This window comes from Palaemon carinicauda, unplaced genomic scaffold (genome assembly GCF_036898095.1).
Source record: "Palaemon carinicauda isolate YSFRI2023 unplaced genomic scaffold, ASM3689809v2 scaffold233, whole genome shotgun sequence".
Classification (NCBI taxonomy): Eukaryota; Metazoa; Arthropoda; class Malacostraca; order Decapoda; family Palaemonidae; genus Palaemon; species Palaemon carinicauda.
In genome coordinates, this window is record NW_027169954.1 from 47501 (window position 1) to 54963 (window position 7463).

Genomic DNA, 7463 nt, shown 5'->3' on the forward strand with positions numbered 1-7463 from the left:
TTGGTTCAAAGGATAAGTAGCGTCGGGTATGGCCTTGCCATATAACCAAACATTGGCATATCATGTGAATCACAATTTAGAAATATAATATAGCCCATTTTTTGAGAACTATAGTAGGATGAGCGTTATGATGAGTAATTTTTAGATTCATGAAATCAGACTAATTGAATAAATAATAATGCCTGGATATGTTTAAATTACATAATTGATTATAAATGTAAAGAGTATTATTGCTAACATTCTGTTCGAATTAGGTGCCGAACAACTTTGGTTTTAGGACAGGGAAAATGATAAAATACTATAGGTTATGAGAGTGACACATATCCATTGAATAATCAAAAAATACATAATTAGAAATATTATTTTCTCATTTTGCCAACAAATGACGAATTAAACATCATGGAGATCTATCAAGTCATAGGCTGATACTAAGATATTTTATATGGTTTACTTATTACTTCACAAATTGTTTATTTATTTCCTTACTTCCATTCCTCACCGAGCCATTTTTATGTGTTGAACCTCTTGGGCTTATAGCATCCTGCTTTTCCAACCAGGGGTAAAAAATTAGCTGATAATAATAATAATATTAATAATAATAATAATAATAATAATAATAATAATAATAATAATGATAATAATAATAATAATAATAATCATAATAATAATAATAATAATAATAAATGACTGGGTGGAATTGGAACAGGAAGAAAAGCCAGTTTCCCCTGAAACAAGGTTTATTCCATGAATATTGACAAATAATCTACATCAAATATATATATATATATATATATATATATATATATATATATATATATATATATATATATATATATATATATATATATAGTAATAATAATAATAATAATAATAATAATAATAATAATAATAATTATAATAAATGATTGGGTGGAATTGGAGCAGGAAGAAACGCCAGTTTCCCCTAAAACAGGGTTTATTCCATGTATATTGACAGATAATCTATATCAAATGTATATAATAATAATAATAATAATAATAATAATAATAATAATAATAATAATAATAATAATAATAATAATAATAATAATAATAATATACGGTCTACTTGCATAAGTAGAAACTTTAACCAGATAATATTTCGAACTGAATGTAAAAAGATTGTTAATCAAGAAAACTTCCCTGGAATTTAAAACCTCCCAGAAATACTACCAAAACCGGAATAAGTAAATTAACTCACCGTTTTCGTCCCTAGATTCAGGACGTGACAGTGGAGGTAGACAGTCTTGCCTCTGATGACAGTGACGTTGGTTGCGGTTGTGTCGGCGAAGGAAGGAAGAAGATTGTTGTTGAATCTGGCTGGTGGGGTGAATAGGGCTGCCCCGCCTCCCACGAAATGACTGATAGTTGTCGTCGTTGGCCCCACAGCTGGTGGGGAGCTGACGTTTACTAGAACGAAATGTCAGGATCTTTCTGCATTGGGTCTGGTCCAAAGAGGCTCCTCATTGAAGGATTTCACGCCTCTGTTGTATTGGTTATTGCTGTTGTCATTGTTGTCATCAACCGGGGACATGAAAGAACTCTGCCAGGCTCCTGCAGAGAATAGAGAGACAGACTACAGTTATTTACAAGACATAACCATTATGGTATTCAAAATATATTTCTAATATTTATTGTTTTCTACTACTACTACTACTACTACTACTACTACTACTACTACTACTACTACTACTACTACTATTATTATTATTATTATTATTATTATTATTATTATTATTATTATTATTATTATTATTATTGATCGTGCTATGCAGTATATCTTAGCAATCCAATCTTTACCAACGGTTATACTCTTATAAACGGATGAGAAACTTAGTGGAGGAATGAGAGCTTTGGGTGTGGAGGAAATCCCAATGAAGTCACTGGGTACAGGATGATGGATTGGGTTTAAATTGGAGGACAAACTGTCTCTTTGGTTTTTACTCTTGATGCCCAGCGGTTGATCTCACTAGAATTAGTATGGACCGGCAGGAGTCACTTGCCTTAGGCAGATAGGCACTAGGAATTACAAGGAACTGGCTATCCTTTTATGTATCTCACCATTGAACCCTCTATGGATTTAGTTAGTCATGGAAAGAGAAGATGACTGAATTGGTTCCAGTCCCGATCCTAGAAGGGTGCTAAATATTTCCCGGTTTATAAATAATAAAGAAAAATTTAAAATGGGTAATTGGAATATTAGAACTATGAATCAGATTGGGAAGTTACAGCAAGTAGAGAGTGAATCTATGAAATATGGTTCGAATATCTTGGCCCTAAGTGAAACACGTTGTGAGGGGATTTGCAAGGAAACTTTAGACCAAGACAAATATTATATATATATATATATATATATATATATATATATATATATATATATATATATATATATATATATATATATATATACATATATATATATATGTATATATATATATACATATATATATATATATATATATATATATATATATATATATATATTTATAAACAATGTATATATATATAATTATATATAAAATATATATATATATATACATATATATATATATATATATATATATATATATATATATATATATATATATGTATGTGTGTGTGTAAATATATATATATATATATATATATATATATATATATATATATATATATATATATATATATATACACACACATATATATATATATATATATATATATATATATATATATATATATATATATATATATATATATATATATATATATACACACACACACATGAAGATCAGATGGGGTGAAAGAGAAGGGAAGGAATAATGATGACACCAAGAGCAGAGGAGGCATTAACAAATTGGAGAACTGTAAGTAGAAACATTATTACTAACAAAGTTCAAATCAAAGCAGTGCAATATGAGTGTTATAGTTTTCTATGCCCCAACAATGATTCCCTTGAAGAAAGGAAAGATGAATACTATAAAGAACTTTAGAGTTTAATGTATGAGATCCCAGAGAGAAATATGAAAATTGTGATTGATGACTTAAATGCAAAAGTTGGAAGAAATAATCAAGGGACAGAGAATGTGATGGGTGTCGAGGGTCTTGGCAAAGTTACAAATAAAAATGGAGAACATTTCATAAGTGTCTGTTCAGCAAACAATTTTGTCATAGGAGGTACAATTTTTTTTTTTTTTCCAATACAAGAACATCCACACGTATACATGGACTTCAAAATATGGAAAATACATAAATCAGATAGATCACATTACCATTACTAAAGAGAGAAAGGTTACTCTGAGGTATATAGGTGCAGATATTGATAGTGACCACTAGCTCCATAATGCCACACTGAAATTAGAACTGCAAAACACCCAAGAGATAGATGGATAGAATACCTAGGATGGATGCAACTTAGCTTTTAGTACAAGACCACAGAGAAATATTTGAAATTCAATGTAGGAATTGAATGGCCGTCTTAGAGATTTTAAGAAAATACAAGAAATGAAGAATGTTGTGATATTAGGAACATATATCAGTCAGTTGGTAGTGAGATCTTGGGACACGCATTTACAAGGAGAAAACCATGGATATCTAATGATACTTGGGATACTATAAAAAGAAGATAAATACAGAAATTGATGGTTGAAAGTTTTCAAGGAAGTAATGAAAATTGCAAAGTAGAGCATACTAAGTACTCCAGTATTAATAGTGAGGTCAAAAGGAAAGCCAGGAATAACTGGAGAGAGTATTTAAATAGTAAAGCAGATGAGGCTGACAAAGCTATAAATTCAGTAAGTGGCTATGGTGTAAGAATTGTTCAAAGAATTATTAATGAAATTGTGACTGGGGCAAAAAAGAAAAAACATACACCAACCAAAAAGAGAGATGGCTTTGTAATAACAACAGAAGATGAAGAAAGACGACGTTGGATGGAACACTTTACTGAGGTTATGAATAGGAGACATGAAGGGAATAATTTGAATTATATACCTGAAGCTGATGAAGACCTTAATGTTACCAAGAATTAATTATGTGTGCTTGGAGTCAATGCGATCCTAAAAAAAAACTAGAGGTGGAAAGCCTCGGGATACTATGGAATAATTGCCATGATGATGCTAGTATAAAATGAAGTTACTCCCAGGCTACTTACAAGATTATTTTGTAGAATGTGGCATAAAGAGGCAAAACCTGATGAATGGGAGTTAGGAGTGTTGGTGAAAATAGCAAAAAAAAAAAAAAAAAAAAAAAGAAAAAAAAAAAAAGAAACCCAGCTGATTGCAAAAATTACAGAGGCATAACAAGCAGGATTTAGAAAAGGTAGAAGTTGCACCGACCAAATTTTCATTTTGAGAAACGTTGTAAAGCAATGCATAGAATAAACAAATACCCCTTCGATGATATTTGTAGACTACGAGAAAGCCTTTGATAGTGTGCACTGGCCAATTTTGTGGAGTCAATTTAACATTGACTTGATCAATGTTAAATGGAGTCTTGTCAAATGAATTTCCAGTGAAAAGCCGGCAGAGTACTCAAAGGATTGTGTTGTCACCTATGTTGTTCATCCTCCTCATGGATTTTTTAATGCGTAAAACAGTCAGAGAGAGTGGAGAAGTATTGGACTCAATTGGCGATAAGAATTTTGCAGATCTACAGTGTGCTGATGATGCTGTCCTTGTTAGCAGAACACCAGAGGATTTGCAATGCTTGTTTACGAGAATCCATTAAATATCACGTGAAGTTGGGCTGAAGATAGATAGAAGAAAGACAGAGATGATGAGGACGGAGTATGCAATGAAATATGAGATATCATTGGATGGAGAAATGACTAATGTGGTAGAATCATATAAGCATTTAGGAACTATGATCTCTAATATATGGTTTTTAGAACTAAAGTTTGGCGAAAGATTGATAAAAGCAAATCAGACTATGGCTAGGTTGAGCAGAATCTTGAAACCAAATCGTCTGAAATTAGAGAAATCACATCGGCGTTACTGTATGGACATGAGTCATGGTATGATAATGAAACAATCTCAAATAGATTTGGTAGATATCTGAACAAAACACTAAGAAGGGTATTAGGAGTTAAATGGCAGGACAGGATTAAAATTGAATCTATAAGAGTGATTACTAGAGCGCAATATGTGGATGAGATCATGATGAGGGGTTCAGGCATGTTCTTTGAACTCCCCAAGAGAGATTAGTTCACCAAACGTTCAGCTCTACTCCACAAGGTACCAGAAGAGTTAGAAGACCAAAGCCTACATGGCTGAGGACTATGACGCTGAAAATAAGAGATAATGATTGGCGATGTATTGAATCAAAAGCTCAACATAGAAACGGCTGACGAAATCTAACTTAGGCCCTTTGTATCCAGCGGCGTAGGAGGAGATGATGATGATGATGATGATGATTATTATTATTATTATTATTATTATTATTATTATTATTATTATTATTATTATTATTATTATATAGTGGTTAAGGATATTTTCAATGCCAAAAATATCATTGCAACTCTAACAACCCGTTTTCTGAATACTAATAGTAAACATTATTAATGAAAAAAAAAAACAAAAGAAATACTGGAACATCTAATTAGAAGCTATTTGGAAGATATTTGGAAGTTTACTGCATATTTTATAACATTCAAATCAATAACATAATAGTACTAATCGACTACTAATATGACCAAATGACAATACTCGCCAATATTGATATCGAATGATGCTACGATATTCCTGTTACCTTGCTCCTAAGCCATCAAATGAAACATCTGGGATTCTGATTGCTATCATGATATTGGAACAGTGCCATTGCATTACTTATAGAGAGAGAGAGAGAGAGAGAGAGAGAGAGAGAGAGAGAGAGAGAGAGAGAGAGAGAGAGAGAGAGAGAGAGAGAGAGAGAGAGATGCTCAAATGGATCTGATCAATAACATTCCTTTGGAGATAAAATGTTCTGATTGAATTTATTTGTAAATATAGTACTCTCTGTAAGTAGAAATGTCTAACAATGATATAATAAATGATAAACAGGAACATTATGTACGGTCTACGGATATGATAATACTCGTGGATACACTGAAGACCTACATATTGGTATTATCTAAGTAAGAAAACCCAAAACGAAGGCTTTATTTTGATAATTCAATTGCAACACACTTCCTTGTTTTTATATTGACTTATTTCAATTTGTGGAAAATTAGAGCATAAAATCGTAATGAATCATAATAAAAACTACCCTTAAATGAAAAAACCTTCCTTTCAAATGATATAGTCATACATGGCTTAAGATCCAAAGAGGGTAAATACTTTCTAGTGTTATTTTCGAAACTATCTAATGATAAGTGAACTTAACTACTGTATAATGATACACCCAAACACTTACTACTAATAATCATGATAATGATTGTTCCATTGAAAATAATCCTGTTCACCTAACCTATTTTTATTCAATAATGCAATAGACAAATTTATAAAGTCTGATACACTTCTAAATTTGTCGTTTTGTATATCACACTAGAGGAACAAGAATGCAATAATTCCCGAATTCACAAAAGCAGACCTTGAAAAACATGTGAAATTAAGGAAATTTCTAGAAACAGATGAATATGAAAGGCCTGGTCCTTGGTTGATAGTTCAAATATTACTGGTCTATTTTGACATTCTTGTTGATTTCGAAGTATTTTACATCTTTTATTTATAACTCATATTGTATATTTGCTATTCACTTTTTTTACGTTCCTAACTAAGTTATTTTCCCTGTTGGCTCCTTTGGGCAATAGGCATTCTGCTTTTTCAATCAAGGCTGTAGCTTAGCTTAAAATTATAATAATAATGCTAACTGCAATTGTAGTTGCAGTTAGCAGTTAGGTTTTGACCTCTTTTGAGCCTCTGGCGGCATGGTTGGAAGCGACCTTCACTCTCATTTAAAGGGGCTAGGGTTTGATCCTACTATGAGATAGAAATTTATTTCTATTTGAGCACGTTATTGTGTTGACTTTCATCCATAATGATTCAATGGAGGGATTTTGAATTAAAAACTACCAATTGTGTCCCCTGGTGGGCTGGGAAGTTGGGGAAACTCGCTGGTAAGAGACTGATGTCTCGCTAGGTAATTCCTGAATTGCAGTTACCACTTACATTTCGAATTCTTTTGAGCTTTTGGTGGCATGGTAGGAAGCGACCTTGCCTTTCTTTTGAATGAGCTAAGGTTCGATCTCAATATGAGGTAGAAATTTATTTCTGTTTTATCATTATATTGTGTTCACTTTTATCCATATTGACTCATTATGGGTAATTTGAATGAAAAGCTATCAATTGTGTCCCCTAGTGGGCTAGGAAGTTGGGAAAAACACGCTGGTAATAGACTGATATCTCGCCAGGTAAATCCTGAATTGGAGGTAACAGTTAGGTCCTGACTTCTTTTGAGCCTCTGGTGGCATGATTGGGTGCGACCTGGCCTTT

The 7463-nt window shown here is 32.0% G+C and overlaps 1 protein-coding gene across 1 annotated transcript in view; it reads right to left on the reverse strand.

Moving 5' to 3' along the window:
* Nucleotides 1-1558, reverse strand: part of LOC137636118 (carcinoembryonic antigen-related cell adhesion molecule 1-like) — a 7797-nt gene extending 6239 nt beyond the window's left edge. Inside the window, exon 1 of the mRNA XM_068368526.1 lies at nucleotides 1220-1558. The gene's annotated coding sequence lies outside the window, so the exon portion shown is untranslated. The remainder of the gene's footprint in view (nucleotides 1-1219) is intronic.
* Between the last annotated feature and the right edge of the window lie 5905 nt (nucleotides 1559-7463).